General features: G+C 38.2%; 1 protein-coding gene and 1 long non-coding RNA gene across 2 annotated transcripts in view; both read right to left on the reverse strand.

Annotated features, from left to right (window-relative positions):
• LOC106665347 (flotillin-2) overlaps nt 1-15,683 on the reverse strand; it is a 176,306-nt gene that overhangs the window by 95,347 nt on the left and 65,276 nt on the right. The gene's annotated exons all lie outside the window — the stretch shown is intronic.
• The window catches only part of LOC112126918, an 86,968-nt gene that overhangs the window by 44,044 nt on the left and 27,241 nt on the right, over nt 1-15,683 (reverse strand). The gene's annotated exons all lie outside the window — the stretch shown is intronic.

Here is a 15,683-nt window from a genome sequence, read left to right on the forward strand (position 1 = left end):
TCGTTGCAAAACAACTTACTGTGAGTAGGAACTATCTTTTTAAAAAGGATTGAACACCGCACTCCATCATTCATCATTTCTATTTATTGGATATGTGGCCCTTGAATTGATACACTGTATTATACATATGCCAAACTTTCGGTTCTATATTTCGCCTTCCTCAGGGCACTACAACATAAAAATAAAAATTTTACAATTTCTTACAGCAATTGATCTGATTTCATAACATAGAGATGTTACATTTCATTAAACTTACATGTACGTAGTTATCCATAAAAATAATAATGTAAGACACATTGACAGTCAATTTTTTTAAAGTGAATAACCAAGTTATAACGGTATTGTTCATCTATCAACAAAACATCCTACCTAAACACCCAATAAGCGAAAGAATCTCTAATTAAATAAACTCTAGTTGATATCGTATGAAAGAATAATAATAAATAACTACAAATAAATTAATAATAACCTATATAAATAATTTATATAGACATTTTTTTATCAACATATAAATCAGCAATTGAATATGTAATATTTAAACAACCAAAAGAGACCTTAATTTTTACATTAATGTAAATTGTACTTAGTTTTTTGCAATCAATCTTTAAATTGCAAGAATTGCAGTTATTTTGCACAAACATGGTCTCCTTCAACAATTTTCGACCAAGTGTGCTTACAATGTCCATTATCTTAAACGCCTCCACATTAAAACCAAAGCCAAGTTTCATCTCACGTGCATGTTTGGATAAAACCTATTACGCTATGGTTGCTACAATCATATTTATTGGCCCTAACCCTATATAGTAGGTACTGTTTGGTTTGTCCATAATACACAACTGGACAAGGTATTGGTCGAGATGAAAAAGTTCGTGTAACGAGCGGGATTCGAACCCACGACCTTCGGCACAAGAAGCCGCCGCTGCTCTAACCACTTGAGCTATCGTGATTTCGATCCACTCGGACACCAACTCCTTATCTCGACCTACAAACTTTCGAACTGTCCCTCTTTTTGCCATTTTTCATCTACCCCCGCCCAAGACCTTAGATAAAAAGAATAATTAATATGGTCAATTATAACTAAACATATACGAAACTATATACAATGTGTTGGATGGACATGTCTTTAACAAAGGTTAAAAAACTAAATTTTTTGTTCTTATTAATGAATGGATTACTCTGCCTACCAGAGTTGTAGTGCCCTGAGGATGGCCAAATATAGAGACGAAAGCTTGACATATGTATAATATAGTGTATTAATTCAAGGACCATATACCCAATAAAATATCAAATCCAGAGTGAGAACAATAAAGGAAACACAGTAACAAGGATTCTTTTAAAAAAATAAATATAATCTAAGGAGCATAAGCAGTAAAAACAGAGAAGACAACTAAACTAAAATCAGGTATTTTTTAACATCTACCCCTTGCCTACATATTCTCTTATAAGTTAATAAATTTTCACCTTAACAGGTTAAGCATATTTATTGTAACATTATCCAGTTTAAGACCCCTAATTAATTTTTGTATTTATATAAACCAGAAAGTGTCTCATTTAAAATATTAGTGAATAAATACAATTTAAAATAACCGTTTATCTTTTTATGTAAGGTCTTGGTTGAAATGAAAAAGTTAGTGTCACGAGCGGGATACGAACCCACGAACTTCGGCTCTGAACGCCGCTGCTCAAACCACTTGACCTATCGTGACTTCGATCCACTCTGACACCAACTCCTTATCTGAACCTACCTTTCGAATTTTCCCTCCTTTTTGCCATTTTCCAATGGGGTAGGGTCGAATTCCGCTCGTGACACTAACTTTTTCATTTCCACCAATACCTTGCAAAAAAAGATTAATTAATAGAAAGAAGTTACTTGGTCAATCGGACCACGAAATATAATCGATTTCATAACTGTATTTGAAAAACCGGTATTAGAGATCTATTATTCAACCCATTATACAATCTTGTTTCATTTTTCAGCTCAATATTCGACTCTAATGGCTGTTTCTTCTGTTAATGGTTAATAAAAAATATTAAAGCATGTTCATTGTTGACTATATTCGCCAATCAGCATAACAAAATGGTAATCGAAGTTAACCTATGTAGAATTTTCAAACTTCAGATGTTCCTGGGCTTTAAAGGTTTATCTTTTGAGTACATTGTTTATTTTACACCTGTACATAATAGTATCCGCAATTATGGATTACACATGAGAGGGGGGATAGACTGTCTCAGGATATGTCGATACCGAGGGTGGCCCTCAAGGGTTTCTTGTGATGTCGAATGGCCGTATCACCGAAATTCCAGGAGGTTTCCAGTAGACATTCCATCAGTGAATACTATTCCATCGTGGAAGTGCTCTACGGGAGAGAGGAATCCAGTACAAAAGGGAAACAGACGACCCGAGCCAGAATGGTTCGAATCGTAAAATGGATAGTATCTGTTAGAGCCATTCATTCTCTTCAATTGCTTATGTTGACCATTTCCTCCATCCAACATATGAAACTGGTGATAATCAAAGTTACCCTACTTGGAGACATGGCTGTCCCCTCCATGATTATCATGAAGGTTATAAAGAACCTCAGTGGAGTATTCAGCCCAAGGGTTGTCTATGAAATGGAAGAATCCAAAATTCCAGGAGGGTTGTATTGATCAGTTTACATTCCATTGTGAAATCCTTCGAGAACGAGGGAAATCCAGAAGATAAGAGATAGGAGAAAATGAATGATCCGAGCTAGAATGGAATTGATATTGCCTTCCGGTGCCATTAATTCTCTTCAATTGCTTATGTTGACCATTTCTCCGTTCAACATATGAAACTGGTGATAATATCAAAGTTAACCTAAATGAAGGCATAGTTGTCTTCTCCAAATTTACCATGGAGGTTACAGACTATCTCAGGGAAATTTTTATCCCGAGATTGGCCTTCTCCTCAATCGCTCGTGCTGTCGGTTACATAGCCTGCCCAAGAATTAGCAATGCTGGGTATATCGCAAATAACAACAATAACTTATCCTGGCCATTATTACCTCAGATTACGGAATACCTCAGGGAAATGTTTAACTAGAGGGTGGCCCTCCAGGATTTGTTGTGATGTCTATCAAGTTGACGAATCAACGAAATTCCAGGTGGCTTCCGGTGGACATTCCATCACAACTATACAATCAGATGTAATCTACTGTGCCCAAGCAAGTTGCGCCTTCAGTCTGAAATTCTAATCGTTCACTCAACTAAAGAACGTCTCACGTTTAATGAGCTGGAGGCTTCTTTAGGCTCTCCATCAAAATATTCTGTTCATTCACCAACATATACTGGCTAACATGGAACAAATAAAGCCATTTGGAAAAAAAATGTAAATAAGCACACCACAACAATAATAATAAAATCTTTTCTTTTTTTAACGGTGTGGTTGAAACAATATATGGGCTCAACAGTATATACCTAACCCTCACTATTATTTTGATGAGTAACAACAACAATTCAACTGTGATCTATCGTAAATTGATATACAATAGGTATAATTGAGCAATATAATGAATTGAATTCTATATCTATATAGAAATGAAACATTGCTGCATTTCTCTAGGATTAGTGGCAGCAATTATTGCTGTCACAAACGATAGGTTGAATGTTCGGAGTTGTCACAAAGTTAAACAACTCAATTTCCAATTACAAGGGCATTTTTCATTCAGCACCCGCATACAGTGTGCCGAGTTAAGAAAACGATTTAACTGGATGGACTATTTTATTCAAGATCACAGTAAATCTAGCGCTCTCTAATCCCATCATCTTTGGATAATATACCGTCGTAACAAGTGGTTAATGGAGGTTCTTTTGCTTTTCCGCACGAACGCCGCCCAAACTGTATTGTTGTACAAAATCCTTTTTTACATTATCCATTGCTAATCTTGTTGGAGATGGATCATTATCGTGGCGCTTTGTAAACCAAATCAAACAAGACGAGTCTCTTAAATTTGTCTGAGTTGATTATAATAACTTTGCTATTGATCGAAACCATTTAGGTATAACTAACTTCATTCTGACTGGACATGGGCCATAGAGAAACGTCCACAGAATACAAATAGGTTTCGCCGTCCGATCTAAAGCTCTCCGTGGCCATTTCATTTGTCGCCGAGAATAAAATAGATTACACGACATTTGAAAAATGGCAAAAAGGAGAGAAAATTCAAAAGGTGGGGTTGAGATGGGAAATTGGTGTCCCAGTGGATCGAAGTCACTACAAAGTGGTTAAAGCATCGGCGTATTTAGGCGAAGGTCGTGGGTTCGAATCCAGCTCGTGACACTAGAGTTTTATAATTCAACCAACACCTTACTAAAAGATTAACTAATAAATTATATTCTTACTAATAAATTAACATACACAAAACACCCTAGAAGTCTGGCACATTCACACTCCCAAGTAATCGATATTTCTCGGGGTGGGGTTAAACACTCCTCCCTTTCACGCTAATAGATTGTATTCATTCCAAGAGGTTCCCGCATAGTCGATCATCCTAAAAAAGCACTCTGAGGATCTTTAACGTCCGCACCTAGCCTATTCGGCCTTATCGGACGTTTTGATTCTCAAGATGAGAGCTGACGCACCTCCGCATACGACAGGATTGTGTTACTGCCGCAGCATTGGTGTAGAGGCAGCTCAGCCCCGAAGGGCCAAGGCAACCTTGCTCCCCGCTTGTCCATTCCAAGTGGCCGGGCCTGCATTGAGCATCAGACCGTATGCCACGCGCGGGTTTTATGCTACCTAAGCTGAAATACATCAGCCCGGTCTCCCGCACGCTCCCTGGATAGAAAAGGCGACTCTATCTCCCAGAGTATTGGGGCTCCCCTAGCGTCGAAACGTCCGGATCCGCTCCGGCCGCGGTCTCGTTTAAAGTGGAATTCCTAACCACCCCCTAGAGGATCACCGCCTACGGTAAATCCTCCTATCGAGCTCAGCCTACACCTGCCATGCACATTCGAGTGACGCCATAGGCTTACGCCTTGGTGGTCCGATCCTTCGCTGCCCCACAAGGTAACAACGACAGTCACATGCACAGCTGTGCAAAGCATACTTGAGTAGGAGCAACCGATTCACTACCCGTTCCCATCCGCCACAACTCACGCATTCGAGGGACTTTCCAGCACAATCATCGCGTCCTCAATCACGCTGCCGTCCGATCCGCCGTATCCCGTGAGGCCGGGTGAATAACGGTGGTCATACGCAAGTTTCGTGCGAAGGTCACAGGTAGAAGACAGATTCTTCTCTAAGTTCCCGTCAGGGGAGTCACCACAAGCCCCCACGAATCCATTCCCAATGTAACATGGGCTGAATTCTGTGGTACAGATGGTCATGCACTCTCCCCCGTCTATGCAGACAGGATCTGGTACACTGACCCTCGTGTGCCTCTGATAAGGCACCCGCCGCCCATGCCGACCCGAGGCCGACACGTGTACAGCTTGTGCTTTAGAGAGGTTGCCACGCCCTCTGGGCTGTACCATTATTTTGCGCCCGGACACCCACTTGTAACCAAGGGTTGGGAGGGGGTCACAGGATAGAATGAAGGAACCTGGATTGAGAAAGGGCCGTGGATGAGGACTCAAGGTGAGCCGTTTCGGGGTCTAGAGCGTCAAACCACACTATACCACCCGTCGTGGTACATTCATTCCAGTAAATTAACATAAACACTACACAAACACTATGTACATTTAAAAATCCTTATATCCCTGAAGTACTGGAACTGAGATCTATGTCCGCCGCCGTTCCCTAAGACTACTCCACAGGTCAGACGATATAGCAAAATATTGCCTATAAACGTCAAGCCTTCTAAAATTGAAATTGTGCTCGACAGTTATTCCATGCTTGCAAAACGGGCACCGAGGCAATCGCTTTCCAGCCAGGTGGTGCAGTTGGTGCCCGTGAGTTATTCTTGTATGACCTATGCGCTGTCTTGTTAGTTCGACCCGTTCTGTGAACCAAGGACCGACATCTTTATTACCGTGCCTCTATAAATAGAAAAATCTAGTAATAAATTCTCCAGCAGTAGACCATTTATGGGAGAAAAATTGCTGTACTTATTTGATACAAACTAATTTTTATTATTATATAATGTAAAAATTCCGTTATATAATAAACGTCCCTTCATGCTGCGACGTCTCCCCAGTTTGGCCGGCCTTAAAGGTCAAATGAGAAAGTCGGGTGGCACAATGTGTCTTTATAAGGTCAAACTAAGCCGAATATTATAAACGAAAAAACTGAAAAAACTTTTTTTTGGATTGATCTTGGGACGTTGGAGACTCGTGCCATCTAGTAGCTTTCGACGATATCAGACGTTTCGCTTTCTGCCGTGAAAGTGTTATACATTCCGTCGTCAGCTTGCGTTCAACACCAGTTCCGAGATTCAAAAAACGAAAATTCATTATTCAGCACAATCTATTTAAAATACTCATTTTTAAAATTATATAACAAATAAGAAGGAAAACTACGTTATTATATATCAGAACCGTTCCAAAATAAATAAAAAAATCGTCAAAAAAAGCTCTTTCGTCAAAAAAGAAATTTTCAAGGCAAAATCCGACTCGTAATCCACAGAGCTTTAAACTCGATGAGTAGGCAATAAAACGAATGTCTGCATTTTCTCATAGGTAGGAGTGAGAAAGAAAATTTCTCCAAGACATATGACATAATGACAAACGCCAATGTGTGAACCATCTTAGTTTTGTGAAACTCAGAAATTATGGATTATTTGGACAGGCAAAAAGATCTTTTAAAAAAGTGAGAAGCGCTTTTTTAGGTTAAAGAGTATGCACAAACAAACCCACTATATATGCCGTATTTGACAGGCCAAACCAGCGATAAAGACCAGGATGTTCAGAGTTGAACAAACTACAAGAACTAGTACTACCTAACTAAAACGATGAAACACCGAAACAGATCTGACAGACAAAATAAGAGAGAAAATAAAGACTATGGTGATCAGGAGACCATCAAGCTGCAAATATTAGTATCGAACTATAACCAGTTTCAAGCTAAACAGCTAAAGGAAAATTAATAGCAGGAAGATTGGAGACGACCATAGTAAAATTTATTTGAAATGGGTCATACAAGCAAAATCAGTGAGAAAAGTATGACCAGGATGTTCTTCGACGATCAATATACAAACATGCACAGTACTATTGACCTACTAGGCCACTGAAAAATACCAAGATGTTCGGAGACTATCAAACTACGAGTACTAGTGCTTTCTGAACTGGCACTGGGTACTTTTTGTTTAACAGACTAAACCAGATGATGGTGAAATGCCGAAAACGGTCCTCCAAACAAAATCATTGTGATAATGAAGACCAGGATGTTCGGAGACTATCGAACTACGAGTACTTTCTGAACTGGCACTGGTAGAACCTAGTACTTTTTGTTTAACAGACTAACTGACGAAGTGATGAAACAGGCCTATCAGATCAAAATAGCGATACAATGGAATCGAGGAAGATTAGAGACGATCAAACTACCAACACTAGTACCGCATTGTACTGTTTGCCTAAAAATATAAGCACGGAAAATGACGAAATGCCTAAACAGGTCTGACAGATAAAAATAGCGATAAAATGAAGCCTAGAAAGATTAGAGACGATCAGACTGCCAACAATAGTACTGCTTAGTACTTTTCGCCTAACAGGCTAATCATAGATGATGGCGTAATGCCGAAAACGGGTCTAGCAGACAAACTTATTGAGAAAAGGAAGACCTGTTCAACCTTTTTACCTGATACACTAAAAAATTACTAACATTACATTACTAATTACATTACATTAATTACCGACATTACTAAAAAAGAGCGAAATGTCAGGAAGTCGCCAACACAATATTTAAAAAATCGTTGATAATATAGTCATAAAGAATATAAATATTTGATGAACAGTGCGATAGTATGGAAGTTTTCAGTCCTGGTAATAAATCGTGTTACAGTACAGATCGTCGAGGACTTCCTTTAAACTCGACATGCAAATGCATTTGTTATACAATCGAACAGTTTAGATTCGTTAAATACCAGGGGAGCAAGAGACCGAAAATTGGCTTCTCTACTAACAGTCAATAATTAATTTGTATCTATGTGGGAAAAAAGTTGCGTAATATTTATAAAGATTGAATTATTCAATGTTTTGAACGCACAATCACGGTAAAATGAACATGAAATTTGTTCAAGCGTTAACGTGCAAAACAAATAATTAAGAGAACAGGAAACGGATAGAGTCAAAAGGAGGCTGAAGTAAAGGACAGAACATCTCGACAATATTAGACGAGGGAAAAGAAAAACCCAATTGAGGAAAAGTGGAGAAAACTTTCATTGCGGAGTTTCAGAGCCACATTCCATTTTGTACGTATAAAGGCGAGACTGGGCGTCCTTACGCGATTCCGTGAGATCCGCCTTGTCCGTCACAAAACTCCTTTTCGTCTAGATTTGAAAAAACATCCAACTAACCGTTTAAAGCCCACAGATTAAACGTTTCACACTGCTTACCCTGGTGCTATTTCGGTCTACGATCCTCTTGAATGTCCTAGGGCAGTCCTTTGTCGAACCGGACAATTAGGAACCGAGAATGTCAAGCCGACTTCTTTTGTGCGATGTAGGGCACAATGGTTAACCGAAATTACTGATAAGCTCTTGTTGGAGCATGAAATATGGGGCGAGATAGCTTTCGAGAAGCTCCGACCGTCTGAATAATTGTCACCCTTAAATTGACGACCTTGTTTTGCAGAATGTTCTCCGACAAGAACATCTGCCGGTCAAATACAACTTCAAACAGGTAACACCATATCGCACACCCACAAGAAAAGTATACAACTCAAGAAAATAATATTTTACAGGAGAGACAGACGGAAGTTTACTTTTTTTGCTTAAGTATTAAGTACTCGCCTACAGTTGTTGGCTATAAAAACTCACTTGTTTTGTATCGTCTTTCATTTGACCAAGACTTAAGAAAAAATACAAAAGTTTTAAAATTCCAGCTGTACTGATTCCAGCTGTACTGCCCCTAAAAACTACCACTTTTTAAGTTGTGTCACTTTTCTTGCATACATTGGCTTTCGGTATTTTAGGTTAGGTCGTTTGCTCTAACGATAATGGTGGTCAATGAATGATTGTAAGGGTATTATTTTTTTGTGACAGTAACAGACAACATACAAACCTAACAAACGAGTATAAATATCATTGTAGTAAGTTTAACTAAGATTATTTTTGACCCAAACGTGCTTTTCTCCTGGAGTCAGGACTAAGCAATTATTTAAAATACAAAATTAATTATTGAAATAAAGGTTTTATTGATTATTAAAAATACTGTATTTAAAACATTTAAAAAAACGTTGAAACTATAAAATAATGCAAATTGAAAAGACGAAAGTCCAAAGAGGCTGAGGGAAACTGGTTCTTCCGCTCTAAACCACCAATCCAACATTTTCAAAAAATTCTAAATTTTAATTTTTTTTCTGAATTTTTCGTGCAGAAATTTTTAAAATGTAATGTAAATAGGTTTTCATACAGTAAATTTAACGTTTGTTTCAGGTGGCACAAACCAGATTTTTCTACCATAGAATTTCTTAAGTTTATAATCAATTTAATGGACCTAAGTCGAAAAATGAAAAAAAAAACCAAAACCTGAAATTACTTTTTTACCGTTGAGATTTGGACAGGGGTTTACAGGAATTTTTGTCGCATATGGTGAATAGAAACACCTGAAATTTTTGACACTTATCGCCAGACACCCTGTATATATAATATATATATTTGCCACAGACCAGAATTGCGTGAAATTCTTAACATCTAATAGCTTGTTGAAAATTATTTAATGGTACGCGTTTTCTGCACATTTAATAATTTTAAATGAGATGATGCTCTGCGACTAACTTATTGGGTCCGTCTTCACTTAACTAAAAAGAGTCTTGGTATTGCACATCTTCAGTGAGGAACTCTAAATAAAACTTTTAAAGTAGTTTAGTCTGACTTTTTATATTGGTTGAATTATCGTTTGAATCAGGTGATCCTTCGCGATTTTGCAATTTCCATCAAACTATCTTTTATTATTGCCAACCTTTATTCCAAAGAAAGATGCTTTAACTAACAATGAATTGAGATTTCTAGCTGTAAGTTTATTGTGAAAAGAAAATTATTGCCTTCTTTATTTCTATAATATCCAATGAAATTTGGTAGTTCCAAGCGAGAATATTCAAATATATGTTATCGAAAATTAAATCAAGCACTTAAATCCTTGCACTTAATCAAATCAAATAAGGCAAGATTCCCAATCAAACCGATATATGTATGGAATACCTTATACAATTTCTGGATTTTTTTCTTCAAAAGGAAAAATAGTGAAATCTCTGTCGTGCCTAGGGTGAGAGATGGTATTCATTTTGAAGACCATTTAGCAATTCGTTTCCTAGACCGTGAATGTCCCAAGCTGTACTTTTTAACAAAATACAAGAATTAACATTTTGGCTTGTTTGTCGCTGAAATTACATTTCCGAAACGATGGGTTGAAATTTCAAAACTGACTTTTTCTCCCCCTCGACAAATTGCAAACCGATCTGCGATGGATTTGTTCGAAGACGAGAAAGTCTATGGCTCAGGAGGTTGCGCAACGGATCTGATTTTGCTCAAATTACTTTTTGTCCGCTTTGCCCATTCACACAAGGTGTCAGCCCGGTTCCGGCTGTTCAAACAGGTCAAATATTGTGAAATGGCATTGTGCGAGACGTTCGAGTGGAAGAACTGCTGACAGATCGAAATTGATCTGGTTCTGCCTGTTGTAAAAGAAGAAAAAAAGACCTGGCTCAGAAAGCGATTGCAACGAAAAAAACATTTACTATCTCCAGAGTGTGCACCGTCCAGTCAGTAATTCTATTATCATTCTAGTCCTAACACATCTTAGGTTTACCAGTTCTGCCGAACATGTGCTGCAACGTAAATATTGTGATTCCTCACTATTGCTCGACCTGTTTGAACTAACTGAATCAGCGAAACACTGGCAGAATTATTCAATCCAGATTTAGACCGTCCGTCTAATTTTTATGAGTGTATGTGTTTGGGATTTTGGGAACCTTATTGCTGCAGTCGGCCGCTTTATGACATTGTGCTACCAATACTTTATCAATTCTATTGTGCAATCTCCATAGTAAGTTCTTCGCTAAGTACAAAGCTTATAGCCAGATGCACCAGCTTTGTCCAGTGTATCTTTCAGGTCTTGGCTTTTCCTCTCCCAGGAGTAGAAACCTCAGCCTGGAGGATATGTAGCGATGTTTTTTCTTCATGGCAAGAACTGCTCAGGCTAGTAGATGCTGCTCTGAATCTATAAATATGTCTGTCGAGTCTGCAGTGTACAGACAGCAGCTCTGCGGTTAATCTACAACAGCCCACAGTTTATTAAAGGGCAAATGTGAAGCAGGTACCAACGGACAAAATGTTAACATTTTTGCTCAGACTTTTCGTGATACTAACACACCAATTACACCAAGAAGGACTGACACTTATTTCTGCCGCTCCGAATACATATGCCTCGAGAACCTGCGGTGTCCAGTAAACAGCTCTGCGGTTAATCTGCGACGGCCCTTTAATGAACTTTATCACACGCCTCTGTCCTGGAATACAAAACTCATTGAACCAAGGACTTACTCTTCACCTATTTTCTGATAGAACGGTTTTGCCAACTTGGCATACCGCAAAAGGTTTCAAGGCCGATAGAACCAGCCTCCTGTCCTGCTTGTTGCCCTTCTGCCCTGCGTTCTCTGGTACGCAACCAAGGGTAGTTCTTTGTTGTCCCATTTTCCGACAGGGTTTGGATGTAATCCTAAACAACTCTGGACTAAACTAAGGATGAGTACCTTTGGTCCGAGTATATGGCTATTTTTTTCTTGTTAATACCCAGACTTTCCATCTGCTAGGGATTAAAAGGAAGTGCCATTGCCCAAGACATACGCATTTTAGTTTTTGTTTTATTTCCATAGATGCCAGGCCCTGACCCACTCTCGTTCTTAGAACCACCTTTATATCTGATATCGTCGTTAATAACTTAAATCCCTTTCTCCTAGTCTGCTCTATCGGGTTCTATCTATAAAAAAGACCTACAAAAATAGATCCGACCGTAAGGAAATGTCTCATCGATGACAGAAAGGCAAAATCTAAAGACGATTGCTTGAACTGCTCCGAGTCATATGCCTCCGGATTCTTCAGTGTTCAATTAGCAGTTCTTCCGTTAAATCTGAATTTTAGGATCATGGCATCAACAGGCATCCCCAGAAGCTGACAATTGATTGTTCCTTTTATGCAAATAGGAAGTGAAGCCTGTCCTTGGCTTAGCTTGTGAAATGTGACTAGGGTTCTGGAGGACTTCCAGTACAGCAGTGAGGATCGTTCTAAATTGCTTCAGCAATGTCATTCTTCATTGAGCAGTACTGACTGCCCTAAGTTATAACTTCTAAAAACAATCAGACGTAAAAACAATATACGCCTAAAGAAAATTCTAGAATTAAGAGACTATAATTCTCCTCAACACTTATAGAATCCTCCCCTTTAGTTTTCATACAGACAAATCCCGCGAGAACAAAGTTTGTTTATGCAACACTGCCGAAAACAAAATCATTATTGGCTAATTTCCACCAACATATTAATTAATTATTAATTAGAGGGGAAATGTGATAAATATCTTGTGTATATCGTCGAGTATAATCGAATTGTCTGTCATTAACTACAGGAATGCTATTTCCCTCTTTCCCCTTCTGTTGATGTTTTTTCTGTTTCTTTATTGATGTGGTCATCCATGAAGTCTTTTGCTTTCCCTTTTCGGATATTAGTAGGACGCTCGGTCTCGAGAACATTACCGCAGCCGCGATTTGGGTTGCATAACGTCTTTTTCACCTCTAACACGCCGTTCATTTAGGCCCCTAATGACAGTGAAAATATTTAGTAAATGTTGAAATTAGAAAAATTTATCTTTTTTTTTGTAAATTATATTTAATTGTTTTTAATAGTAGATTTATGCCGTTTTTCCCCAAAGTTGTTGTTCTTGTAATCTAGTCAGGGTTTTTTTTTTAAATTAAAAATAGAACGAAAAAACAAGTTGTTTTTTTATAACTCGTATATATTTTGGGACCCCCACGACCCCTTAACATTCCAGTGTCACGAAAATTGTCGCTGATGAGGGGACGTGGGAGTGCCGAAATATGTACGAGTTATATAAAAAAAAATTGGTTCGTTCGTTCGTTCCATGTTTTTTAAAAAACCTGACCACAGATTACAAGGACAACAACGATGGGAAAAATGGATACAATTTTAAGCATGGTTAAACAACAGGTATCTGTTGTGGAATAAAAATGTTTAACCTACAGTCCAGCATACATAGCATACAATTAGCTTTTACGGAAATAAATGGGAATTACTAAATAACTAACAGTTAATCTTTCGTTCTTTGTTCTTAAGACTCTCGACAGCTTTAAAATTTTTAAAAACTTAAGTCGTCTGAATTGGTGATTTGATCGTCAATTCAACCTCCAATAATCAATAAAATCAGACACCCATTCTTAGAAATGGGTACTGACTACATGATCCCTGAAACACTATTTACAACATACTATAAAGTGATTAAGTGATAAGTGATCAGATACAATGATATGGCATACATAGGGGGCGTAAGTGGCCGCAACGGTTAGACGTTCACACGGCGCTCATCACTGTAAGGTAAAGGTCCCGGGTTCGAATCCTGCGGCCCTGCATTCGAACCTAAATACTTACAAATGGGCTTTTTTTCAAAAACTCAGGCACCCCGAGGGTTGATATGACCTCTGCTGTTGCGAACCCTCGTAAAAAAAATTATTATTTGGATATAGCATACAGATAGCTCCAAAACGTATGAAGGAAACGGATCAGGCCAAAAACAGGAGCAACCAAACACATTAGGTAAGTACACCTCGATCCTTCAAGCTGAAATACTTGCTATCAATGCTTGTGCATTACAAAATCTTGTAAACATACCGACAAAAAAAATTCGTAAGATCAGAAAGCCGAACACCTGTTAAAGCATTAGCATGTAAAAAAATCACATTAAAACCAGTCGTTGAATGTATCCAAAATCTCCAAAACCTGTGAAAAAACAACAACCTGACACAATCTTGGGTATCAGGATAGAAAGGAAGGAGGAGGATCCGCAAGACCATAAGCCGAGAACCTATCCTTGGGATAATAAAAACAAACATAGAAGCCTCCATCACAGAATGATTCCAAAAAAAATACAAAAGTAGAAAAATGCTCGAGGTGCTAAACAGTTAACTTACGCTTTAAAAAAAACCTTCACTGGCAAACTCAATGATACAGTGAGAGGGCTAAATTTAGAAGAGTGATAGGAATACCGATCACTGGATCTGAGAAAACATCTTTACAAAACGGGCATATTCAATGATGACCCCATTTGTAGGTGGCAATGAGGAAGAAACAGTCATCTTCGAATGCGAATCAACCGCTCGATGCAGACAAAAAAATCGAGGGATTGGAATTGCAGCACACTCAATAATTCTAGCAGAAGGATCGAGTCGATTGCACTGAACCAAGGAACGGGAAAGTACAATAAGCCAGCAGGCTGCTTGAGGAACAAAAATGCTCACTTCTTAGTGTCGTCATCATGATGAAGACTCCACGACCGACATGTCTATGCCTGAAGGATGGGCGATTATAAAGGTAAATCGTTATAAATCATAAAAATACATTATGATATGTTTTGTACTTGACCCGTTTCTACTACTTACCCAACAGCCCGACAATATGCAGTTTTAAAAGCTCACTTTGACGCAAAAGAATAAACGATGCCAACTTCGTGCACATCGTTCCTCTTTGACAAAGGTTAAATAGATAAAATCTGTTGTTTTGCCTCACCATTCTTATATTCATAAGGTAGCAGAGGGCATGAAAGGGTTTGCCTGTTGAAAATTTGGTTATGAGCTGATCCATTATTTTCCTATCACGCTTTGTTTCTAGCCTACACAACATTATCCAGCCTTTTTTCGTCGAAGAGTGGGAATATTTGGTTAATCTTATGGAGTAAGTTAAAAGAAAGATCCAAAGGAGGAAAACTATTTTATCTGAATTATTATATAACGGAAAAGTACGAAGAACACCAGGTAACCTATCATCTTAAATAGACGAGTCGGTTTTTAAAGCCCTCTTATTCTGGTATGGAACAGTATCCGACTTTTACTTCTCAGTGTTGACATTTACAGCAGAAAAAGAAAGTCGTCAATAATTATTTACCCACCTACTTTTTTTAAAGGGTGTATTTAAAATTCGACCTGCCACTTAAATATCATTAAATGCAGAGGACAAAAGACAAAAGCCCAAGTAGTAACGTCTAAACGTCTTTAACCCAAGGAAATTAAATATTAAAAATTTTGAACATTCCAAGGCAAAGACTTAAGGTAAGCAACGGTGATTTTTTAATCAAATTTAAAATGGTAATGTGCGGAGGGGCAGACTCATCGTTCTTCTAGTGTCACAAATTAACTCTCAGTCTCACGATGAAACGCTCGGGTCGAAATTTCTTGAATTGAATGTGGGGAAAGAGTAAGTGCGGGTTAAAGTGGAGGTGAGATCTAAACGAGGATGGACAACAATGGGACGGAATGTTTTTGACAGTTGTACTGAAATGTTTTC

Source organism: Cimex lectularius, unplaced genomic scaffold, assembly GCF_000648675.2.
Source record: "Cimex lectularius strain Harlan isolate CLEC.00 unplaced genomic scaffold, Clec_2.1 scaffold9, whole genome shotgun sequence".
Taxonomy (NCBI): domain Eukaryota; kingdom Metazoa; phylum Arthropoda; class Insecta; order Hemiptera; family Cimicidae; genus Cimex; species Cimex lectularius.